The 27,615-nt window shown below is 36.2% G+C and overlaps 1 pseudogene; it reads right to left on the bottom strand.

Moving 5' to 3' along the window:
* Window positions 1–22,410: 22,410 nt before the first annotated feature.
* Window positions 22,411–26,313, bottom strand: LOC118921852 (dynein regulatory complex protein 8-like; annotated as a pseudogene).
* Window positions 26,314–27,615: the final 1,302 nt, after the last annotated feature.

Below are 27,615 nucleotides of genomic sequence, written 5' to 3'. Positions count from 1 at the left end.
AAAATAGAAATTCATCAGTGACTCCCTGCCAACTATTGTGGAAAATTTTCAAAAACTGTAGAAAATTTGTACGTAGGAGATATTATTTAAATATTAAATGGATTATTGTCTACTATTCAATCTTAAAGAAACGATTTTAATTTTTCATTCAACAGATTAAATCCCTTGGTTCTTTAACATGTAGTAAACAGGAAAAATTAACAACTCTCAATTGATGAGTATTGGTTAAAAATTGTAATTTGTCAAGTTACATTTACTATTTTACTATTAGGTATTAATGTTGAGGATAGAAATATTTTAAAGTATATTTTAAATATAAGAATTTCAGCTGTATTATTTGAAAATTTCATAAATGTTACACAGAGAGCCTGAATAAAACATACTGAATTGTTGATAAATCACAGTCTTTCTCCATGGTGACATAAAATATTATTTGGAAAAATAACAAACAAGACATTTTCCTTCAGTTAGAAAACTTTAAACAAATATTTCTTAAATGATTCCCTGCTTATATTGTAAATATTAATCAATTTCTTCATGAATAATTTTGATATCCTGTCTTTCCTTTATCAATCTATTTATATCAGAGAACTGTATTAAAAATTATCATACATCTAATCTATGCATCATAATTTTCCACTTAAAATTGTGTTGAAAGAAAAGAATGAAGAAAATTATCTAATGTTCAAATTTTACTAATATATAAAGTAATACCTGGTTAAGAATAAAAGCAAAATTGATATAATAAGATTTCATATATCCTGGTAAAGTTTTGCATAGAATATCAATATTGAAAGATTTGTTCAGAATACATTTTTTAAAGACATTCTATTCTTAAAATTAAAATGTATTTATGTCCCATCTAAACTCTCATAGATTCTCAATAACTAATCAAGTATCTTTCCAGGATAAGCAAGAACATCACAGTCCATAAACTTAAACATCAACTGGCTATATTGTCTTTGACTAAAACTTTGTCTCCCTTGAAAACATCTGAACTTATGCATACATTAATTTTATAAACATTGATCATTTAGGTACATTTTTAAATCATTCTTTTTTCTTAAAAAATATAAATGTAAATGTATTGAGAGTTAAAAATAAATTCTGCTTTGTCATGTACTGGATGGTGTTTTGCTTTCACTTCAGAATGAAAATTAAGATGGCTACATTTTGACTAAATGCAATTTGCATCCCCCACATTGCTTAGCACAACATTTGCAATTACATGTATATATGTAGAAATACACACCATACACACACACACACACACACACTCAATAGATATTGTTGAATGGTTGATTTAATGAATGAACTATGCTGTTAACTTTAAAATTGCTCAAAGCTAAAGGATAAGGTTCCCATGTAATAATAGTTTAAAAATTAATATGAGCATTAGCACTTGATACTTTAAGTTGAGACCAGTAGGTCTTCTTATCGCTTATTTCCAAGATTTTGGTATGTTTCTGTCCGTTTCTCTTGTATTTTTTCTAATGCTCAATTTTATTACAAATTTCAGAATTGACAAACTGAACAGTTTTTACTACTAAAAGCATCGCCCCTTGTTCACCATAACAGAGTATGTTTAACATCACTTAACTAAACAAGGAAGAAACAATCATTCTACTGTCTGACTAGTCATATGCCAAATTCACATCTTTTTCTGATTTACTTGCATCTGTTTTATTTTAGTTTAGTTAAGAAAACAGTAAAATCTTGAAATGTACTACAAAAAACCAGAAATGTGACTGAATCAGTGAACTACCATACATTATAATAGTTCTATTTGAAAGGGGTATTATTACAGGGAAGTCCTGGAACAAAATATAAGGGAGATGGAAATGGTGGTACCAATCTGCACAGTGCTTAACAGCTCTCCAATTCATATATTTCATGTTGGATAAAATAATTTGCAGTACCCTGACTTTCCAGGCAACTTTCCAAATTGTCTCAAGCAAACTTACCATTGTTTATGTTGCTGAATGTTTGAAGTTTAAAAAAATCACAGGATTATTGCACTCTGAAATATGTTGTAAAAAGGTCTCTGTTGTTTACCTGGATAAATCAGTAATTTTATGTGGGATGCCTTTTATGCACAAAAATGTGATTCCATGTATTTACAAGATTTATACTACTTAACATTATTATTAAACTATGAATATCCTTGAATAAAGGTTTAGGTCAATAGCAAAACTCATTTTACTATTATTCTCCCTCTAGGCCCATGGTATATCTTAATTCTGCACCTAAAAATCATTTTTCAGTTGAATTATATTACAGAGCTATGAATAACAATATAAAAGCACTGGTACCATATAATCCTTGTACCATTTGAAACCCATAAAACCTGTGAATTTTCTGATTCAAATGGAACGAAGTTATTGTTATGTGTTCACTAATGCTTTATGATGACAATTTTGTAAGATCAATTTTGGTAATAGTTCTATATTTCTCATCTCCTAGAGTAAAAAATATGATAATTTCTGTCTACCTAGATCTGCAGCAACTTCCTCTTCCTGATTTGGAATGAATAGCAATCACCTAACTTCACAATTACATTCAAAACCAGGTTTCAAAAATGTTTCATACAAAGACTTTGTCACATCATCTTGAATTTCACTGAAAACCTAGAGGTTCATATAAACCTAGAATAGGAAATAAAAGTCAATAATCAAGGGAAATTTTCCTCTCTTAGGTATCTTACAATAAATTAATTACAATAAAAATCTATGTAACATAACTTTTATTTTCGCTGAGGTTTAAAATTCATTCTTAATGGCAGCCTGCAACTCCAGGCACCACTACTGATAATTGGAGTCAAGAGTGAACAGGACCAATTCTGTCTTCCCATACATCTCTACCTGAATCTCCATCTAGGGTACAATGCCTCTTGTCCCAAAGTAGTTTCATATATTCAGTCAAAAATCTAAATCAGAAAATATTTTAGAAACATTTGAGAAGATAGAAGGACAACAACCTAAGAGAAAACAATCACTACTCCAGGAACATGCCATTTTGTACACATAAAATGCACAGTGGTAAGACGATATTGTGTGTCAAAAGCAACTGAAATGAAATCACAAGCATAAAAGGAAGTCATTCTTGAAAAGCAGGGTATTTCTGCTTTTGGACCTGATGGAGTAACGGAATCTAGAATTAGCCTTCACCCATAACCAATCAGAAAACTGGGCAAAATATTTTAAAATTTTATTTTAAAAAACTGGCCCATAGGCAGTGTAGCTAATGGCTCCTGAGAAAAGAAATAAATGAGTTGAGCTTCTTGCTTGGAGGTAATTTCTGTCATATAAGAATGGGAAAACCAAAATGAGCCTGGCAATATCACTAAGTTAGGGAGATAAATATCCCAATTTGAGGAGGATGCAGCAATTAGAATTAGCAGGACAAAGTATCTGAGATAAAGGAACCCTATAGATAAAGAGCTCCAACAATCTGACTAGGGAGCCCTATGAGTCTGTGGTTGAATAACAAATACACATAAGTAATATGAAACCTCATGAGTCCAAACTAGGAACTTATTCCAGGGAAGAAAAATTATGCTGGAGCTTTAAGAAGAACAATTCCCAATACTCTCACAGAGCTGGGAGTTATTCAAGTTCCCATCAGCAAGAGTAGAGATGCCTCATTGAATGCACAAAACATCCAGTAGAGTCCACAGAAAGAACCTATATCTTAGAAGTGGGGCTAAAGCAACCCAGAGTAAATTTTATTTTAGGTTTCCCCTACAATGACTTAAAAGAAGATTCAAAGGATCAAAGTTCTAAAATGTGGGCCACATTTAACCATCTTTAAAGAAATAAAATAAAATTCACACTTAGCAACCTTAAAATTATAGGTCTTCCACCTGATAAAAAAAATTACTAGACATGTGAAGAATAAAAATTTAATTTGTAACCCAAAGAAAAATCAGTCAGTAGAAATAATCCCAGAAATTAAATAAATGATGAAATTGTTGATAAGGACTTTAAGATATCTATTATATATATGCTCCCCATCCTCAAGGACATAAAGGAAAATATGAACATAATGAAGATACAAATATAAGATATAAAAGAAACAAATGGAACTTGTAGAGAAGAAAATAAAAATATCTGAAATGAGAAACTCACAGGATAAAATTAATAGCAGTATATTCATTTCAGAAGAAAAGAAATGTAAAATGTAAATGAAAGAAGAGTAAGTGTAAAGACACAGCAAAAGAAGCTATCCAAATGAAATACAGAAAAAAACAAAGACTGAAAAACATAAACAAGACTCTAGGGATGTGTTGGAAAATATCAAGCAGTCTAGTTTACAGGTAATTGGAGACCAGAATGAAAGGTTTGAGCAGGGAACAGAAATAAAAGATGAAGTTCCCATATTTGTTGAAAACTATAAACCTTCAGATCCATGAAGCTCACAATCCTTAAACAAAATGAACACAGAGAAGAATACTCCAACACATAATATAAGCAAATTACTAAAAATTGACGTCTGAGAGTGGAGATGAATACAGAGTTAGTTAAGGAGATGAAGTTAGGATTAGGACTGAGCTAAGCCCCAGATTACTGAAGCATTCCATTGCCACTCACTGAGAATTTACAATAGGAAGGTAAAACTCATAACACTGACTTTAATTGTTGGCATAATTTATTTTTGTTTGCCATTAAAAATGAACAAAATTGAGGCTACTTAACATACAGTTGAGAAAAATCTATATACTACACACAGCCAAAGCTGTTTATTGGGGATCTAAGGAGATTGTGGGTAAGAGCAGAGAGTGGGATGGAGGCAAGCTATAGATCATTTGTCATTTACTATAGTTTTGAGCTACCATGTCAGGAGAGTATTCCTTGTATACGCAGAATAATGCTGTGTTCCTTCACATAATCAAAGTCTCTCACTTAGATGGGTTACTCTGTATTTCACCTCTCTTTCTTCTCATATGTTCTTTACTAAGGATATGGCATAATGCTGGAGAAAAGAAAAGGGGGCATATGAAATTCCACCCACCAGGAAAGACAAGCAACAGAACTTCAAGGAGGTATAACTTAATCAGGGAGAGCTATGAAGAGGGGAACCCTAAGGTTCAGACTCTGGCTATGCCCCAGAGTTGGGGGTAGGAGTTCCATGAAAACATAAAAATGTTTAGGTAGTAGGAAAGATCTCACAGAATGAAGGACTGTGGCCTGATTTCCCAGGGTTGATGAGAGAAGCTACAGGCCACCAAAGGTTAGCTTAGTCCATTTAAATGCTATTCATACTGTTGGACTGTGATTTAAGTGAGCAGAGATATCTAGAGTTACAGATCCGAAGCTTCCCTCAGTGACAAGTGGCAGGCACAAATCCCAAGGTTTTTGCCTTGGGGTGATGGAAGACTAGCCATAAGGGCACTGGCTAGAGATGAGGAAGGACTAGACTCTCACGGTGGACAGGCTAGGGGTTAAGTCTGGAGGTGGCAGAGACTTAGAGGGTCTGTTGTAACAAAGAGTGGGGAAGACAGGGGGTTATGTCAGCAAGTGAAGGCCACAAGGTCTCAACATCAAGATAAAGGACTAACTGTTCACGAGCCATGGACTCAGAAGGAGCTATCACTAGAACTCCAGTGACCTGGTGTGTTTACAGAAAAAGGAAGTTTACTGTTTTTGTGTAGTTGACCCTCAAAATATTCTAATTAAATGAATAATATCATGGTTGAAATAATCCATATTCTAGAGGTTTTAAGTAGCTCAGCACATCTTTGATAAAATATTATTGTGAAATAAGTAAAATTAACCATAAGTTTGAACTAGTTATGTTAAACTATTTCATCTAAAGTGTTTTATGTAACTTATAGTTTTTTTAAAAAATCGAATACAGAGAAGTTTTATAACAATATAATCATTTGAGAAATGAGTATTTGTCATTTCTTCTAACTGTAGCGTTTTCACCCCACTCAAACTTGGTGGGAGATGCTTACTTCTTGGTAGGGGTAGGGCATGTTTTCTAAAGAGACATATAGCTGGGAGCAGGGCAGTGCATTTAAGATAGGACATATTTCAATATAGGAACTTGAAAAGATCATGTGATGCAAAGGAAAAGAGCTCAGAGGTTTACATATTCCCTTGTGTTCAACATATGGTCTGATTGTCCACGTGAGTATACTTAGCGTTGTCATCTCAGACGCTGATGAGACCTCTTGGAGTATTAACTGTGGCTGAGGCTTCACATGGTGTGGAATGAGCTCTGGATAGAGGAGCTGGTCAAGAGACCTTCATGTTGGTTTCTGCCATCAACCAGCCATTTCAACTTCAAACCTCTGAGGCTTAATTCCTCCACTTACAAAAAGTTGGGATTGAGACTAATTATTTCTACGATCATCAACAGCTCTAATAAGTTTTGAACTTAAAAATAATTTCTAATTAATTTCACAAATCTAAAAAATAGTATCATCAATATCTGGGTTTCAAAACTTTCAAAACATGATGTTTAATAATGAAGAAGAGCTCTTTACTTACCACTTTTTATTTGTACTCTTTATCTAAAATCCTAGGCTTTCCTCCACTGCTTCAGGATTATTCTCAGTGTATTAAGATGAAATATAAAATACCAAATGTACTTGTATCTAATGTAACATCCAACCAGTGGTAAAAATCACTTGGGAGTTTAGAAGTAAATCAACCACTCATTCTTCTGGTGGTATTATTATAAATACTAAAGGTATATTACTTGTTAAGATTGTCCAAGGAAGATACAGAATCTGGTTCTATTTTGTCCTACTGTAGTATTCACATAACTGTAATGCATATGTAATTTCTTATTTCCTTTTTGTCCTGATTTCTTCTTTGCACATATGCAGCACAAGCCTTAGGAAAACTAGAAGGAAAGGATGTTATCTGTGGCCTTGCCTAACTCCCACCCTGCTAGCAATTTTTTTCTTTTCAGATTTCATCCCTGCATTTACATTTACAGAATAATCTGTTTTGTCTCTTCGTCCATTTTCTCTCTCTTCTTAGAGGAGAGGACCTACTCAACTCAGTAATTCTAAGATATTAGTGACAATTATGATTAGTGTGCTTCAGGAATATTTATTTCTAAAAAGGTGTAATGCCTACCACTTCCCCATATACACCAATAAATTCCTGGTGATATTTGTTAATTGTGGACCACTAAATATGCATATTTTCGAATTACTGAGTATGTTTACCTGGCTCATGTAGATTTTCAAATTTTATATTTTTAAAGTATCTTCTTTTAATTTTTATTTTAGAGCATTCAAATAGGAACCCAAGGACCTTTTGAAAGAGGAGCAATCAAGCCACTACATAATGAACCATAAACTACATCAAAAGCACATACTGAAATGAGCACTGTGATGTCAGGAACTGACACAATCAAAGGATTTAGAAATGTTTCAGTATCAAGATGTTGGGTAAATACTCTTTTGAAAAAAATTGGTGTTCATTTATAGGAATCTCTGCTTCATACATTCTTAAACATTCCTTGAGCACTTATTATGTTCCTAGACTTGTTGGTGGGTGGACATATGATGGTGTTTTGCAAAATCTATAAGGCACATATATTACTAGTTAGGTTATGTTCACAGCAGTCCCCTAATTTGGAGGCTCTCAATTGGTGTGCAAATAAACAGTAAATAGTACTTTACATATGAAAAATTTTTTTCATGCAAAAATCTCCAAATCCCCACCCCTGAAATGTTTGTATTAGCTATAAAGTTATCTTTATGCATCAAAAATCTAATATACAGAATTTCGATTAAAACAGGACTCACTTTTTCCCCCACCGAAAATACTGGATTGATAATCCTAGAATCAAAGGGTTCTAGAACTGAAATGTTAGAAATCATCAAGCAGAGATCAGCTGAGCAGTGGTGCTTAAACTTGCTGGAAAGAGGCCAGATGGCTGCTCCGAGAGGACTGGCGGAGTGGTGGCAGTTTGGGGGCACACTGGGCAAACAGGTGGCCCCTTAGTGTAATAGTAAGACACCTTTGGAAGCGGAGATGCAGCACTCTGCTTCTCCTTTAACATGGCTTCTCCCTTAGCATGATTTGCCCTATAGATGCTCTAGTTTGCAAAACCTGTATTATACTCTCACCTTTCTTTTTGCTCCTTCCTCCTTTCCTTTCAATGTGTAACCACACAGTAAGGACTTTTGGGTCACTGGCTGATGTTTTCCTAGACTGCACGTTCTTCACAAGGGAACTATGATCTTGAATATTTTTTACTTTAATTCCTTAAAATTAAATGCTATTTTACGTAATTGAGTTTCATGCCCTGTTTTTGGATAGACATTACTAATGTATATTTGTCTAATTACTTTGATTTTAATAACACTATTTGTGATAGTTGAAATTATGGATCTAAGCTCGGAAATCTGAGACATCTCACTTCAAATTTCTCACAGGTAAAAACTAAGTTGTACTACCAGCAATATAACCTCAAATCCTTCATTATACTTAGAAAACATAAAAACTTAACAAAAAGTCACCTTATTTAATCTGACAGGAATGAAAAGTGGAAAAATGGTTTCAATCTCTGTTTTGCCTGTTGCTCGGTCCAATATGGTAGCCACAGCCACATGAGGCTTTTTAATTTAACTTAATTAAAAGTTTAAAAGATCAGTCAGTAGCACCAGTTACAATTCAAGTGCACGGTAGCCATATGTGGCTAGTGGATACTTCATTAGACTGCTGAGATAAAAAACATTTCCATCATTACAGAAATTCTCCTGGACAGCCCTACACTAGAGAAATACTGAAAATTGAAGAAAATTGCTTGTCAGCTATAGGCATGAAATCTTACTTTCCCTCTGTCTCTTGTTATTGTAAGGAAACTTATTCTGTGAAAAGAAAATCTAGCCCGTTTGTTTTTCTTCTGACATTTCTTTCAATTGTCATATCCTCCTGTCTGCATTCTACTTCTTATGGTTTATCTTCCTGTTCAGTTTGCACGTTAAATACAGAGACATCAACAATTTCCATCCATATCTTTCATCCATGCTAAATAAAACAATTCTTCCACTCCCACTAATATTGACTATAAATTGTCATTCAATGACTAGAAAAGATTGGATGACACAAACTTCAGGAGACAGCTCTCTGCCTTTGATGGGTCTCCAGTAAATATCCTTGTCCCCAAATAATTTCCAAGATTTTGGTCACAGCAGTTGAAACCCCAGCATGCTCCTGAAAATTTTTAGTGTTTCCCAAGTTCATTACTGAAACGCAAATTCCTGGCTGCTGTGTATCAATCTGGTTTCCATATATAGCTATTGTAACCTAATACTTTAATCCTCCTAGGTTTACAGAACCTGGAAGGAAAAGGCTTTGGTAACTAGAGAGGGCAGAGTTTGTCAGGGGGGCTTTCAGGAAAATGCCCAACTGCTTCTGAAAATGTCGACTTCTTTGCAATGAAAGGTGAGACCAGGGAACATGAGGATGCTGTTTGCAGCACCAAAGGAGAGAATAAACCTGGCTTTGATCCTGGATCTAGAACATTCTCTTTTGTGCGCTTGGACATTGTACATAACCTCTCTGAAACTCAATTTTCTGTCTTTACCATGGATCTAAAATTAACTTATCAGGATAACAATTTTAATTATATGGAATATTACTTTTTTAAATGATGATTGATAAATGAGGCATTATATAAACTTAAGACATCATATCTATATCCTCAATATATTTGCCTCTGATTTCTAAAGCTTTGCAATAAAGCTATTATAAACTTTCTCTCTAAACTCTGATTCCAGTCTCATGAAAAGCTTACTCTTTAGGAAAGATTTGAAGGAAAATTAAGATCCTGTTTTGTTGAATTCATGTTAACAAAAATTAGAAATAGAAATTAAAGGGTTTAAATTCATTTAAGCCAAGTTCTTAAAAATATTACACATTTAAACAGTGACGTGATTTATATCTAATTTAATCTCACACTGGAAAGACTGAACTAAGAACTAAAACCCTCAAGGAACAAAATACAAAAAAAAAAGAAAGGGAAAAATCTTTAGATCAGCATTTTCAACCAAACAGTATTCTAAAAACCTAGCCCCTAGAGTAATTATAAAAGTTTCCATTTCCTACATGACAGGTAATTTCCAAAGAACTGAACTTTTAGAAAACAACAAAATTTGTTTGTTTAATGTAGAAGAAATAATAGTAATAATACCATTCAGACTGTGAAATTAAAATAGTGTTCTCTTAGTAGAAAATCAAGCTCCAATTTAAACTTGAGTATTAATGAATACCTCATTCACACTCTACCCTAATTTTGGGCCCTGGTTCAGCCCTTTACACTATTTCAGCAGCTTGATAATTAAAAGATATCCTTGCCTCTATTTTTTTATTCCTGCTTATCCTATTCATTTTATAAGATTAGTCTTTCTTGAGTAGTGCCACTCTATATTTTTCCTACACTAAGAAACCTTCAAAGGATCCCATTTTTAATTGAATTCAGACAAATCTGTCAGGCAGTATTCTAAATCCCTCTATCCCAGTGGTTTTTCGAATGAATTCTCTGGAATCCTAATGATCTAAAGAAGTGCTTCAGAAGTTACATAAAATTTTGGTTCAAGTGCAATGAATGCTGAGACTGAAATTATTGCCCATTACCCTGGGATTCAAATTTCTACATGTTATTAGATCAGCGAGAATCACAGGAGTAATTGTGCTAAATTTAAATTTACAGAATATTTTCAACTAATCATTACTTTGAAATATTTTACACATGATGGCTCTGCATAAAATTTTATTTGTAAAAGATTCTGATCTACTAAAAGAATTTGGGAAAAGGTGCTTTACAACATGCTACACTTTTATCACAAAACATCCCACAGCTTTCTCTATCGACTATCATGTTGATTTCCTCACCAGAAATTCCCTGCTCTTCATCCCATTCCTCATGTGCCGATGTTAAATTTTTTCTCTGTCATCAAAGCCCTTTCTGGTCTATCTACCTAACTTTCTCTTTACTCTGTATCATGTTTACAGCATCCATTGGATTTTTCTCCCCTGTGTTTTTCATCCATACTCTATACTAAGTTTGTATTTCCTGAGGACAGAAATTGCATTTTTCTTTGCATTTGTTAGATGATCACGTTTTTAAAGAGAAGAATTCAGTACCAAGATTCTGAAAGTAAAGATTACCATCACAATTACATAAAGTCTATAAATTCTGTGCTGTAGAAGTGCTCCTTTTTCAAGAGACTTATCTAGTGACAAATGTTCTCTAATGACTAAATCACATACAGTATGATAATTTCATAGAAAATCTGCAAAACACCAATATTTTAGGGTGATTTGACAGTTGGGGAAAATATGATTAATGATAACAAGGATGATAAAAACAACAACAATTTATTGAATACTTATTACTCGCTAGATCTTTCCACATATCTCATCTCATTCTAACAATTCTCCAAAATGGGCAATATCTCACTTTTATACAAGAAAAAATTGATATTCCAAGAGATGAAGACATTTGCCCAAGGTTACAACAGAGTAAATGGGACAATCAGGATTCAAACATTGTCTGTGTGGTCCAGGAGTTAATGTCCTTTCCAGTTCGTCACACTATCACTCAGAATGGAAATAAGGAAAATAACAATAGCAATGGCATACATATGAATTCTTCATGTAAGAAGCTTCAAATGTTAGTATTCAATACACAGAGTTTGAGACTTTTTCATGTATGTTACAAAATTCTTGCTTAAGGGTTTTCCAAGATAAAACACCCACTTGGACTGAAAGCTGCCTTCCTCAGTCACTGAACATTTCCCTCTTCCTGGGTGAGATGACGAGCTTGCACCAGAACAAGTGACAACAAAAGGAAAAAACTGAAAAATAGAAATGCTATATCCTTAGTTATAGATGTGAACTTAACGCTTATGCTGCTTCTGATAGTAGAATAAGAAGGAAGAGAAAAAATACACAGAAAATGTTACTTAAATATAGACTTATGAGCAACTTTGGCATTGATAATTGAGTAGTGAAAGCTAAATAATCAAACAGAGAAAGAATAGCAGAATGGATTAGAAGTATTGATCAAGATGCTCTTGAAGTATAGGTGAGTTTCTGAATCCTAGCTTGTGCCACAGCCTGCCTCCTAGCTTGAAGGAATGCCAACATTACGTGTCTTCTTGAAATCGACTTCCTCTTCACAAATGCAACCGGGTCTCCTTGACCAGTCCTGTTTGTGACTTCTCTTTCCAGATGGCCGTCTTTCTGATTTTGGTCGTAGCTTTAAGCCTTTTGATTCTGGCTAAAAACTAGTTGCCTCATTTCATAATACTTGGCAATTCAAAACTTATCCACAGGCCGTTGAATTAAATTTCACTTGGTCGTTCCTAAGAAAGTTTAATATCTTTTGTTAATTCTACTTCTCCCATTTCTCGATTGTCTGTGACCCTATAGCATTTGAACTGTTTAATTGTAAGTAATAAAATAGCAGTGGCTGTGATTTATTAACCTCCAGGTATTTTGAAAGTAGCTCATGTGCTATTACCTTGAGACAACCTCATGGGTACTGCTAGGACAAAGAGAGCCTGAACAGTAGCAATGCCCTGTGGAGAAGGTCTCTGGGGAGGGGGACCTGAGGTGCAATTGTTAATCAGCCCCAGTGCTGACGGTACAGTTCCAATTACCCAGAAACCAGTTGCTTACACTGTTTACAAAGCCTTCCTCTCCCTCTCTCTACCATCCTTCTTCTCTCTCTTCCCCATCCCTCCCCACTCCTTATCCTTCAGCGTGATTTTCCCACCTCCTCTGCTGTCTGATCCTATGTTGATTAATCCGAAGCATGACTTTTCATTTCATTTCATAAGTCAGGGTGAGCAGACCCCACTTTAGACCATGATACTATCAAGACAATATTTTAAATGTTTGAACAAGAAACCCTGTAAGTAGATCATTGCAATTACTACCTCCTTACAAGATTTCACTTCTGTTTAGAAATTAGAGGTGATTTATATTTATTAAACCTAGCCATCACTTTTTTTCTAAATGGAAAAATTATACCTAGCACTTATTCAATTTGTATTATGTACCAGGCACTGGTTAAGTATTTTACACAAATTCCTCATTTAATCATCAAAATCAGTATTGATCATGCAATAGGTACTATTATTATAATCCTTATTTAACAAGTGAGATTTACACAGACAAAGCAATTGTCCAAGGTCACATAACTTTTCAGACTCTGGACTTGAAATCAGATGCTAAAAAAAAAAGCTCTTTAATTGCTTATACTAGCACAGATTTTTCAGTTATTAATTTTAAACTGTATCTGATGCCCTTTTGCTCAAAATAAAAGTGGAAGCAGACCTTATTCTGATTACAGAATAAGATGAATGAAATTCAAAAAGCAGACCAGTCAAATTTCACAAAGAATTGGTTTGGGGTCAGTAACAGAGTCAGTTCCAACAATCAGCTTAGCTTGTATTGTATTATACCATATTATGATAAAAAAAATTTTTTCTCCTTGTAGAAATCTTTTCATACAGCCTGGCAAGATGGTCTAAAGCACCATATACCAATTCTCCTGTTAACTTAAAGTCTTTCTCCAAAAATATTCTTACCACTAGAAAAACAAGGACTTGTTTTTTTGGGGGGAATAATCTAATCTTTAATGAAAACTTTTCCTTAAGAACATGGAAATGATATTTTTATATTTAAATACTGTGTTGATCTTTGGGCTCATATTTGGAGCTGCAGTGTTACAGAGGATTGATTGATTGATTGATTTATATTAAGGTGTCATTGCTTTACAATCTTATGAAGGTTTCACATAAGCAACATTGTGGTTACTACATTTACCCATATTATTGAGTCCCCCCCTCAACCGTGTTGCAGTCACTGTCCATCAGCATAGTAAGATGCTATAGAGTCATTTCTTGTCTTCTCCATGCTGTACTGCCTTCCCCGTGGCCCCCCCTACATTATGTGTGCTAATCATAATGCCCCTTAATCCTCTTCTCCCTCCCTCCCTACTCACCTTTTCCTTTTGTAACTAATAGTCCATTTTTGGGTTCTATGAGTCTGCTGCTGTTTTGTCCCTTAAGTTTTTCTTTGTTGTTATACTCTACAAATGAATGAAATCATCTAGTATTTGTCTTTCTCTGCCTGGCTTATTTCACTGAGCATAATACCCTCTAGCTCCATCCATGTTTTTGCAAATGGTAGGATTTGTTTTCTTCTTTTGGCTGAATAATATTCCATTGTGTATATGTACCACATCTTCTTTATCCATTCATCTACTGATGGACACTTAGGTTGCTTCCATTTCATGGCTATTGTAAATAGTGCTGCGATAAACATAGGGGTGCATATGTCTTTTTCAAACTGGGCTCCTGCATTCTTAGGGTAAATTCCTAGGAGTAGAATTCCTGGGTCAAATGGTATTTCTATTTTTAGTTTATTGAGGAGCCTCCATACTGCTTTCCACAATGGTTGAACTAATTTACATTCCTACCAACAGTGTAGGAAGGTTCCCCTTTCTCTGCATCCTCACCAGAATTTGTTGTTACTTGTCTTTTGGATGTTGGCCATCTGAACTGGTGTGAGGTGACATCTCATTGTGGTTTTAATTTGCAATTTACTGAAAATTAGCAATGTGGAGCATCTTTTCCTGTGCCTGTTGCCATGTGAATTTCTCCTTTGGAGAAGTGTCTGTTCATATCCTCTGCCCATTTTTTAATTGGGTTATTTGCTTTTTGGGTGTTGAGGCATGTGAGTTGTTTATATATTTTGGATGTTAACCCCTTGTCAGATTTGTCATTTATGATTATATTCTCTAATACTGTAGGATGCCTTTTTGTTCTGCTGATGGTGTCCTTTGGTGAGGATTTATTTATTTAACATAGTTTTATTGAGTATCTTCCGAGAGCAAAGGGTCTCAGACAATAAAAGGGTCATGTGGGCTAGTGTCAGATCTTACTCCTTAGCCAGGCTTCCCTTGATAACAGGGATTTGCATATCATGATTAACCCTTTGTTCCTAAAGCAATCTGATCAGGAGCAAGTATATCAGGCAGAGGGGTAGCAAATTATTTGTTAGCTTCAGACCAAACTCCACAATGGCTTTAACCCATGGCACCATAACCTTCCTGATTTTAACCATCACCACTGTCTGCAAACTCTTACTGCTGTTCCCTATACACTAGACTGAACCCCCTGTATATTTATACTAATCTAGTCTAGGCTTGCAGCTCCTGTCAGGGCACTGTTATTTGGAGGCATTGTATACTTCTGGACGAGCTCATCTACTTTGGGGATCAGTTCCCTCAGCCAAAGTCCCAACTGGCCTCACCTGCTGAGGATCTCAGCATGTCTTGAGCTGAATCCATTTAATTATGACACTTGTTAGAACTAGAATGAAACTTAAAGATCACATGGCATGTTATTTTAATCAGTAGATTTACTTCCTCAAGTGGAATTCAATGGCGAAGATCAATTTAAAAAACCTACAACTAAATAGAAATGAAGGTGAAGTTGAATCAAGAGTACATAAATAGAAGGTCCAAGATTCCTCCCCTCACTCCCCAGCCCCACAAACCTTTAGAGCAGAGCTTTAACATCCCAGATTCATTCCAACTAATCCTGAGTCCCAAGCACTTTGCCCAAAGTCACCCAACTAGTAAGTCTGGGACCCCAAACTCAAGCCTAGTGTATTAGTCGGTATTCTCCAGAAAAACAGAACCAATAGTGCAAAAGGGTGTGTGTGTGTGTTTGTGGTGTGTGTGTGTGGACAGAGGGAGAGAGAGAGAGAGAGAGAAAGAGAGAGAGAGAGAGAGAGAGAGAGAGAGATTTATTTTAAGAAATTGGCTCAAACAACTGGGGGCTGGCAAGTGTGAAATTTGTAAGGCATGCTGGTAGGCTGAAGACCCAGGGAACTGTTAATTTTGCAGCTGGAGTCTGAAGGGAGAATTCCCTTTTCCTTGGAGGATTTCAGTCTTTTTCTATTAAAAGGCCTTCAGCCAACTGGATGAGGCCCACCCATATTGCAGAGAGTAAACTGCTTTGTTCAAAGTCTACTGATTTAAATGTTAATTGCATCTTGAAACTACCTTAACAGTGACATTAGACTGGCATTTAACCAAATGTCTGGGTATTGTGCTCTAGCCAAGTTGACACATAAAGTTAACCATCACACTCAGGGTTCTTAATCCCAAGTGCTGTGCTCTGTCTGTTGTGAATGAGGGTTTAGTATCCGGGAGCACAGCAGGAACAGTGTAGCATGTGCTGCTTGTTGCTTACCTAATCCTAATTCTCCTCTTTCTAACACATATAATTTTTGTGTGAAGGCCAATGAACCTATCTAAAAGAGTAAATTATTGTTGGCCAGCGAAATCTAAGCAGAGTTATATGGCGAAGCTTTGGGAAACTCTTTAAAGAGACAAGCTGATTCAGCTGGCATGCGGCCACCTGGTCCCTTCACTGTCCTCCTCTGTCCTGCCTGGATCTGAGGACTAAAGTTAGAGCAGACATCCTGTATCACAAATGTCAAGAGGACCAGAGAGACTTAAGTCCTCACATTTTTGAGTTGATGGACCAGTACCAGTAACTATCTGCAGATGTCTTGTTACATGAGAAAAAAAAAGTTATCTCCTTCTAAGACTCTGAATATCTGCAATCTAAGTCCTTAATTGATACATCAAGTACACAGGTAACTACAATGGAGATCTTGAAAGTTGAACAATGATGAAAACTTTGAGACTGTGTCTAAGGAAGCAAGCAGAAGAAACAGGGTTGATATAAGCTAGACATAATGAACACATCAAACACTATCAAAGATGATTAAGCAGAAGTAGTGGGAGACTGAACAGCTGCCATGAATTCAGCAAAAGGGTAAATGGACACTAATGCCTGTAGGAAGAAAGGAGATGGACATTTCAAAGAACTGAACTCCTTTAGCCACAGGGCTAGGAGAGTCACTAGAATGAATTACAGTGAAAGCTGTGTGGCTTTTTTCTCTGAACCTTTCTGACGAGTGATAGGACAAGAGAAGGGTGGGAACAAATGAAGCACCTTCATTAACAACCTCTGCTGTTAGATGCCTCCTCCTGACAGATCCTTTGAAGAGCTTCATCTTGACTGATTTGTCCATGTAAGCACCTTCTCATTCCAAGGTTTTTTTTGGTACAAAGACTTAGATAGACTTAACCCTCTATCTTGTGACTACAAATGCCCACCTTACTGTAAGAGCTGTATCACTAACCACTATCACTTTTAGACATGTTTTTTAGTGGTGTGGGTTGTGGGAGAAAGATGGAGAAGGAGAGAGGTACTTAGTCTGGTTGAGATGATTTAAATTAAGTCCTACCTCGAGGCAGAGGGATATCTCTGAAAATTGTCTTAGCCATCAACAATCTTTCCTAAAATACTCTTCTTATGAGTGTCCAGTTTTGTGGAAAGAATGAGGGGTTGCACAGTAGATAGTGGTAAAGGCATGTGTGGGAGGATTTGTGAATCAGATTCTCCAGACAGAGTTGAGATGGAGAAGCTTGAATAGGTGGCAGATGACTTTCGGCACAAGACAGTCATTAGCTGGAAGTGAGCATGTAATATCTTTGGGGAAAAGAGAATAGAATATGGCAGGTCTTAGTCAAGTTAAAACCAGATATGAGTGTGAGAACCGAGATGCATCTAGCAATTAACTGTTAGGTAAGGATCAGCACTGAGCTGCAGGACAAGGAACAGCTGGTCAGCAAACACAGGGTGGGAACTGAGGCTGAAATCCTGACAAAGGGAGACAGAGACTGTCTCCTTTCTTCCCTGTGCCAGAAGTACAGGGCTGTTTCCAGGACAAGCTTATTCTCTCCTATTTCTCAAAATGCAGGTAACTGCCACTGAGGAAAAAAAAATGGCTATCACAGTTCACCATTGAGAAATATTTTGGGAAGCACAGAAATATAAAGAATATCCTCAAGCATGTTTATACTCCATTCCCCTGACCCTATCTGTTGTCAGGAAGTTTACTTTATGCAGAAATACAGTATTAGGAGTGATTTTTGACAAAGAGAAACACTTTCTAAAAAAGCTTTCTAATACAATAGAATATGAGACCCAAATCCATAAAGCTATCCAAATTCTTCCATTAAAGTAGTATTTTATTAAATAAATATATACTCCCAGAACTTGCTAAATTAACAAATATGTGTTTTAAATATTCTGAGAAAAGCCTGTGGAAGTTTCTGAGTCAAAGGCATTGAAAGGAACTTTCTTGGACGGACAAACTATTTCTACTTTCCTTTTTCCTTTTTTTCTTCCACCTTTCAATGCCCTGTACTTTTGTGGCCTCAAATCTTTTGGCCAATAGTGAAGTAGGTAATTGGAATCTAACATATACTGAGTATCTACTATACAAACGTAGTCTCATTTAATGCTTGAAATAAGGATCCCGATCTTTCTAAATTATTATTAAAAGAGGTTTAGTTTAAAGCCACTCCACTAGTAAAAATATAGTAGAGAATTTTCATTTCCCTTGGATTCAGTTATTAGCCTAAAAAAAGGCCTTGTAGAATGATAAAAAATTGTGCACACAACCTCAAGTTGTTTTCAAAGGACCTGGATGGGGGATGTCCTGGCAAGAGTTAAAACCCAGAGTGTCCTGGGCGCACACTAACCCATCTGAATAGACTCATTATGCCGATGTTACAAAGCATACCTGGAACTAGACAGCTTTGGCGGTAAAATAATCATAGAAAGTGAAAAATGAACATTATAGTTCAGCCTTCTTCTTGTAGCATGTGGAGAAATATTGCTGTCTACAACAAAACTTGTAAACACGGTGGATTTCATTTACAGTGACCCAGTTGAGAGAGGCAGTGACCAGCATAATAATGAAAACAGCTCCCTTAGCATTCCTCACAGTCCTTCCCCGCTGGTCCTGTCTATACCTTTCTGTGGCTCCTTGAGATCTGGCAGCCATATACCTGTGACTTTCCAGAAAGATAGGAAAGGGCAAACAGCTGTTTGGTCACTGTTTAAACATGAAATAGTTTTTTTAAATTAATTAAGTAATTAATTAATTTTGGTATCATTAATGTACAATTACATGAGGAACATTATGTTTACTAGACTCCCCCCATCACCAAGTCCCCCCCACATACCCCTTTACAGTCACTGTCCATCAGCTTAGTAAGATGCTGTAGAATCACTACTTGTCTTCTCTGTGTTGTACAGCCCTCCCCATGACCCAACTCCACATTATATCTGCTAATAGTAATGCCCTTTTTTTTCCCCCTTATCCTTCCCTTCCCTCCGACCCTCCCCAGTCCCTTTCCCTTTGGTAACTCTTAGTCCATTCTTGGGTTCTGTGAGTCTGCTGCTGTTTGGTTCCTTCTGTTTTTTTCTTTGCTCTTATACTCCACGAATTTACCCTAAGAATGCAGCTGCCCAGTTTGAAAAAGACAGATGCACCCCTATGTTTATTGCAGCACTATTTACAATAGCCAAGAAATGGAAGCAACCAAAGTGTCCATCAGTAGATGAATGGATAAAGAAGATGTGGTTCATGAAATAGTTTTGCCGCTTTTTGCCCAATAGGACAATTATATGATAAGCAAAAGATTGCTTTCCATATCCACCATAAGGACTGTATTTCAAAACTGGGTTTTTTTGGTGGTTCAGTGACTTTGTTTTTCACCTTAGACTATCCTGGAAGCTGAAAATATATGAAATCTTCTGATGATATGAAAATCACAAATATTTTAGAAGTTTCATATAAGACAGTGGTTTGTTCTACTTTATACCCAAACAAACAAATTTCTGAATGTTTAAATAGATTATAAAAAACAGTAATAATTACAAATAGGACAGACCTAAACCTAGATTTTCCAAATCTTCTCAGAGCATAAGTACATTCAGGATGAAATGCTTTACATTCAAGAGTTTTATGTGAGAGAATTTCACTATAATTTCATTATATTTTAATGTTCTAAAGTAACACTGTAATCTTAATCCTGTTTTTGTTTGAACCATGTAAATATATTAAAATAAGGTTGAAGTTCAAAATAGTCTATTTTTTAAATGTTGCCAAATTTTGATTATATTCAAATATTATTTGCAAACTTATACTAAATTAAAAATAGTTTGAAACCTCAGCATTCTAAAAAAAAGCAAGTAGATCCTGCATACTCCTCTCACTGACAGCATCTTCAGTCCATGGCACGGTACCAGGTATATATTTTATATACTCCGTAAAATTTAGCAAACTACTAAATTTAGTAAACAACTGTGAATTGTTTTATCTCATCTATTTGAGGACTTCTAAGAAGTTTAAGCATCCACAAATTATGGTCTAAAATAAAGCATAAATTGATAATCAAATGAATCCCAGTCTACGACTATTAGTTACAAGACACTTTGGGATGTAAGTTTATTTTAAAGTGTTCCATGAATATCAACAAAATATGCAGCCACAAATTCCTGTGTTTGCAAACATTTTATGTCTTAAACTGGAAACCTCTGAATGGAAAATTAGTTTTTTTAGTCTTAGTTATATTAACCTTAGTACATATTTAATGTCTGTTCATTGTGAACAAATAATTCATATACATAAACTTTGCCTAAAACACTATCCCTCTTCATTTTTAGCTTTACTGGTTTCCCTTCATGACACCACTTCCCTTCTGCCTTCATGACACCTGTCTTACTCCCCCAAAGCAGAAGCAGGAGGACGAGATGCTATTCGTGCCTCCCACTCCCATTCAGGCTGCATGGCTCTGCAGGCCTTGCTGTTGAGCTCTTCTCCTTTGAAACCCCTATGTCACTACTGTTCTCCTTACAGCTGCCATTTACCAGCCTCCCAGAGACTTGAGTTCTACAGCTTCATCACCTGGGTTGAACTCCAGCTCTTTTCATTCCATCTCCGACCAGCCTGATCATTGGTGATCCTTCCAACCCTCTCAGCCCAATTGTTCAACTCCGGTCATTACTCAGAACTGGCCCTTCAAGATACCAAATTCTGAAACCTGCCCTCAGTCCACAGTACCCTCCCCCTCACCTAGTGGGCTCCTGTGGGATCCGGTGCTTTGCTCCTGTCATGGCTCTTGGTTTCTCACGCTCAGGATGGTCCTCAGGTATGAGAAAGTGCTCCACCTTCTCTGCCTCACTACCCAGTAAAGGATCACATAGTAACCACTTCAGCTTTGCTCTGATTAGCACCTTCACTCTATCCCCAATCCTGAACACATTCCACAATCTACTGTCTCCTCTTCCATGGCTGCATATTGCTCAAGACTTCATTTAGTGATGTGGACTGCAGGGACTACAAATTTATGCTCTCTGACTTCAGCTGGGTTCTCACTGTTTCTCAGTAATATTTATTTTTATTTTACTGGTTTATTTATTTTCTACTGACTTCACTATTGCTTGTTATCTACCTAGAATTTACTTCCTACTCTCTCCCTCTCAGCAGGTGACCTTTACACCCCTAAATTTAGATGAGTTAGACCATTTAATATGAATTCTTTACTTCTCTCCTGTAACATCAAAGGGCCTCATCCCAACTATCCTTTTCTTTCTGCTCACGTTTCAGAATAAAAGAGATCTCTCCATTTTCCTTGTGAAACCTTTCCACAGATTTTTGAGCCCAATTCTTTCCAATTCCTGAACACACTGTTTCCAGTTCCTTTAATTCCCTTCACTTGCATTCCTCAGTCTGTCTCTCTTTTCCTTCATAAAGAGAAGCCCAAATTGTCACCAAACTGAGCAAAGTTTTCTCATTACTGCTTTCAACCTAAGAAGCCCTCCCTCTTCTTTCCCTCTTACTTCACAGCAGACTTCTTTAAAAGGCAGTTTGTTCTTTCTGCTCCCTGTTCCTTCCCTGGCATTCTCTCTCTTTAGCAACTCAGAGTCTAGACTTTCTTCCCTGGTCCGTTGGAACAGTTTTCTCCCAGATAACCACACACATCCCCATATTCATGTCTCCCCCTAAACTACTCAATTTTTACTCTAATACTGCAGATCAATCTCCTCAAGTATCCAAGTCATCTTTTTAAAAAATATGTTTAAACTATTACTACATGCAATACAAAGATAAATATTATATGGTCCCTTTCCTTAAGAAACCCATGGATTAGAGATGGAATACACAACTGAAGTTACGAACACGAGTTATTAAAGCAGAGGGAAGGAGTGATCAGCTCTGCTAGCTGGAGAAGAGAAAGGCAGGCATTGCAGAGACAACAGATCTGGGGCACTTGCCTGCTGTATTTTGGAAACAGTAAAATTTTTAGTAAAAAGGTTTAGTGCATTCAGTGTGTGGTATAGGGACTAGAGGGGCAGTTTGAGGTCATATGTTAAAGGACTTTTTAGACCAAGTATTAGAGGTTAAAATCTGTCCCATTAGTACTAGGAAGCCAACAGAGACTTTTAAAAAAAAATTATCCTTTCAATTAGAGGTTAAGTCTTCGGAGCATTTAATTATCATCTTTCACCATCATTGTTATATAGTCCCTGTAATGAACTTAATTTGATTCTGGATCAATTGCAGCAGCAACATTTCTTCCATTTCTTCCAGAGAAAAAGGCTTACCTTTTTCTGTCGTATATTTGATGAGTTCTTCCTTAGAAAGAAACCTACATTTAGACTGATCTAATACCTCAAAAACTCGAAGGAGGGTATCTTCTGGAATCGGTCTGTATCTTCTTCCCTGCAGTATTTCGGTCATGACTGGAAGAAGCTTCTCGTACCCAGTGTATCCAGTGGGTTCTCTTCTTCCTGTGTCTGCAGATCATGCCCCTCTCCTTCAGTAGGGCAGCATCCTGGTGACCTGGTAATCGTTCCAATCTCTCTCACGTTCACTGTATTGCTCGACTCATGGTCAAACACTTCAAAAGCATCTTTGACTTTTTTGTGAAATTCTGCTACTGCTACCTCTGCGCCTTCCCTTTCTTCATCTGCCCCCACCTCGTTGCGGGGCCGGCCTCCTAGGGGAGCCCGTCTTAGCCCGTAGCAGCGGCCTTGCCGCCTCCAGCCCTACAGTGCTCAACAGAGACCTTTAAGAAGTAGAGCTTCATGATGTGATTAGTCCAAAATAGAAAAGATTATAGATCCTCTGAAACTAACTATTCATTCACCAAAATTTTGATGAAGGGAAGCTTCATCCTTCTAACCATTCAGTCTTTAAAACTTAAACATCTTTATCTAGTCAGACATCTATATCTCGTCAGCCCTCCCCAGTCACTCTCTGTGTCTTGGTACCAAATCCTATCCATTTTATTCTGCATTATGTCTTGCAACTTGGTCTTCCATTCCTCCGTGTCGAGATTCAAACATCACCTGGTAGTTCTTGCCTGGACTTTTGAAACACATCATGTGTTGGGGTCCCAGCTTCTAATGTGTGTCTTTTTACTAATATATTCTCCATAGTGTTGAAATTATGGAATCTTTGCAAAGAATAAATAAATACGGCAAACACTTGCCCAGTTCCACCTGATATGAAGTTTTTTCTTTCCTTTTACCAAATCTTTGTTGAGCAACTACTGTCTCAGAGAAACTGTACTGGCTTATTTTACATTTGCACAATTCCCCATTAATACTAACACAATGTCCTCTCTGTATATGCCAGCGTCTCCCTCTCCTGAATCTCCTACTTCAACTTTAATTTGGTAATTTTTGTCCCTAAACACGCTGGATAGGCTAATCTCTTATTGCAAGTCACCTGCATAACCAGGTATCTGTTTACCCCGGTATCTCTTCAATGAAAACAGTATTCCTACTACCCAAAATAAACCACGCTAATTGCTTCAAAATGAACATGGTGTAGATCAATCTGAACCTAGAAACCACTGAAATTTGTGATTTACTGCTGAACTACTGGAAACACTTGGAAATAGCTTTGGGACAGTGCTCCATTTTTAGAATTTTGATAGCAAAACAAATGCCATCACTGTTAGCATGGTTTAACTCTGTTTCATTTATACTTTTAAAATTAAGAATTCATGAAATGCCTATTACTTAATAGAGCTAATTTGTTATTGTTGTGCCTATATGTACATGCTTTAGCATCAGAAAAATCCAGAAGCACAAAGTGTTTGTAATAAATAATAATCACCAAATGTTAGAGTGGACGCTATGTAAGTGAATATCTCTACTGAGACCCTTGACCCCGAAAAATTAAGAAACAGATAGCCAGACTGACCACCTGCTTTCAGGCAGAGCAGGAAGCAGAAGCATCCTGATGTCCAGTGCCTCATGACATTTATCAAGTCCAAAGCAGAACATGTGAAGTAGTGGTCATTAGTCTGAATTGGCTCAAAGCTGTATTCTATTAAAAATTCACCATTTAAATAAAAACATTTACAATTTGGGAGTATTCACATAAAAATTAAGATTTATGGCTTCTGTTGAAAACACAGAAGAGATGTTGAGGCAGGATCAACAATTAGATGGTCTTAAGTGAGGGGAGAGCAAATTCTTGAAAGGCACCAACTGTTACTGCCTTTGCAACTCATTTGATTTCTGTCCCCTAATACAGTTCTGGGAGGGGCGGTAAGGAGTACTGAGGATGGCTGGGGTTGATTTTCCTGTTATCCCATTGTGAAAGGGTCACAGAGTCAGAATTAAATTTTTAAAATTATGATCATAAATAATATGTAATTTCTTGAATACTTGAGTGTATAGATTCATACCAGCTGGGTCAGTTATTTTCTTGTTTGAGATTTAAAATAACCTCTCAATTTCTACTTATATAATAAGAGCTTTCTATATCTTATTCCCTCATCCTTTTAAGAATAGTAGGCATCAGTTGCAGTGACAGATAAAGTGAAGAGTGAGGAGGGAAAGAAATGTATAGGAAATGGATGGTCATGGATATAGAAATTCAAAGCAGTAAATTAAGTTAAGGAATATCATGGGTGGAAAACCAAGGGAAGAAAGAAAAAAACCTATGGCAGCTGACCTTGAGAGATAATTCCTAGTGTGACAAAAAGCTAACATAGAACTGAAAGCAGAGAAATGCCTTTTCAGGTGTTGGAAGACACCAGGAAATGTGGCATCTTAGAGGTGGAGAGCACATAAAAGAAAAGTCTAGAGAAGTCCCCAAACTGGTAATAGAAGTTATTTCACCAAATAGTTTGAGGGTGTTTACCTTTGGTTAGCCAAACCAGTAAAATAAGGAAGTAGGCAGGGTCAAGAGTTTCTCTTCTAGGTTTAGAAGAGCCAGGCGTTGCCTTGCTGATTCTGAAGCAACCAAATTTCCCTACAGAGCATGCATCTGCATGTAAATTCATCTATTGCCTACATCTATTCTGCAAACATGTCATAGCTTAGTATTTTGAGACTAAGAAGCCAGCTAGTGCATAGCATTGCATTGTATACCTTTTATTAACAAGTATCCCAGGGACTCATCTGCATAACGTTTGAGACCCTGGACAACCCACAGGCACCTGCAAAGCACTTGATCTAGGGAGGAAAGAGCATGCAGATTCTTCGACTGGTGCGTTCCTTGAAGTGCATGTGAATGAATGCAGTGGAGGGAAGAGGACAGGCTTTAGTAAATTCAGTTAAGACAGAAAAATGAGTATTTAGGTTCCTTAAAAGCCACTTTTTCCACTTTAAAATTATTTTGGGACTTAGAGCTCCAAATAATAGAAATTGTCCTCACAGGAAGCAAAATTCTTTGAAAGAAAAAAAATGCTAAATGCATATCTTGGCAAGGGACTTCATATTTGAATTCAAATTTTAAGATAAATTTGTTTTTCAGACAGAGTAAGAAATCTCAGGAAAAATGTCAGAAAATTTTAGTTATTCTTTTTAATTAAAAACCCCACAGTTAAACATTGATTTACATTCCTGTTAGGTTCTCTTGGATACTACATAGATTGAAAAATTGTAATTAGAAAAGGAATGAAAAATAATTCTGTAAAGCTCCCTCACACTTGAAAATCCACAAAAAATGTAATGATATAATCCAGTAGTCAATAGGGAGCCATTTTTTAAGGTGGACTGAAGTGTGCATTATTGTAACATCAGCAAAAAGACCCCAGAGATAGCACTAATTTTTTAGAGTTGTCAAAGTGGCATGTTATTCAAACTTTCCCTATGTGTTTCACAATTCCATACACAAACCTATAACTTAAAGCTTATGAATTTTCCAAAATATGTTCAATTTGTGTAAACACATACATGTACTTTAAAGGGTTATGTTACTAAAGCTATAGCCAATGATCAATTTTTAAAAAGGAATAATTCACTGTTAGAATCAAACCATTTTTTAGTACAAGTGTGCTTCTGCTAACTTTTGCATGCCAAAATTTGCTTTAAAAAATTCAGAATTTATGAAATAAACAACTTACAGTTTTATTGTCCTGCCAGCCCATCGACTGCAAAAAGAAGTGAATGCTATCAAAGATATTACTTGAAAACCATATTACCATACTGCAAACTCTTGTTACAAAAGCACTAATTCCCATCAGGGAGCAAAATATGGATTATCATATTTCAACTTAGAGCTAAATTATAAAATGCTCCACATCACTGGGTAGAATATACTTTGCAAAACATAGTTAGATCTTTCTATGCTACTTAATTGCTGTTTGTTGCTCTGAATAATTTTTGGCTAGACAGAAATTTCAACTCCTATAAAACATAGTCAATAACATGGTAACTACAACATTTTTACAATAACTTAGAATCTTCTGAGATGATGTTTCACAACTCCTTCAGTTAGAGCTGGCAAATATGATATCTGTTACTATTCTATTTTAGCTTTTCAGTAAGTGCCAGCAAACAAAATTATATTCCTTCCCTTTTATGGCTTTTGGCAAGGCCCTGGCTTTTAGAGAAGGCATCTGCAAGGTTGCTAACATTAAAAGTTAATGTTAAACAGCTTATATTTTAACTGCAGCTATTTTTCAGGTTGGATATATGCACATTTTGATTCTGTGCTACAAATTTTGGTAGATGAAAATAATAAATAGTCATGCTTTATTATTTACTTTTATTACTGAAATGGTGGCCCTTGTGCACCTTCAGAAACATTAGTGCCTCTGAAAAGGAGATCAGGCATATTGATTGTTATGAAAATGAAAGTGTAAGCAGTCAATGTTTCTTATTTGTTTTAAATAATTTAGAAGCCAAAAATAAAATTAGTTCACTTTGCCAAAATGCAAGGCTTTTTTTGTTAGGTTTTTCTGAAGAAAGAAGTAAACATAACAGGGAAATAAGCAAACTGCTAAGGAGAAAATGTGAAGGGACAGTTTCTGTTAGCGGACATGGTAGCTTGCCATTAAAAATAGACACTGTTCCAAGAAGTCTGTTTGGCTAATGCCAGAGACTCTTTATCAACAAAACAAGAGAACATGCTACACCTCAAACATGTTTCTACATATTCCTTAAAAAACTCTGAGCGATCTTTCAAACAGAAGTGAAGAATAGAAGCCGCACTGCTCACAATCGTGTCTGAAGCGATCCTTCGCTAATTGCTGTCACTACTCTGACCACACCTCCTGGCCCCCAGCTGTGTACGTGTGGCAGATTGTAAACAAATAATGTGTTCCTCTACAGGAGAATTCCACCAAAAGCTGACTCCTTTTCTTCTATGTTTGACCAAATATACTGGCACTGTTTAGCTATAACTATAAAAAGTGAAAACTGATTTAGGTAAAGGACTCAAAAAGAAG

This window comes from Manis pentadactyla, chromosome 1 (assembly GCF_030020395.1).
Source record: "Manis pentadactyla isolate mManPen7 chromosome 1, mManPen7.hap1, whole genome shotgun sequence".
In the NCBI taxonomy this organism is placed as follows: Eukaryota; Metazoa; Chordata; class Mammalia; order Pholidota; family Manidae; genus Manis; species Manis pentadactyla.
The sequence above is the reverse complement of the archived record's forward strand: the minus strand, read 5'-3'. Positions and strand labels throughout refer to the sequence as shown.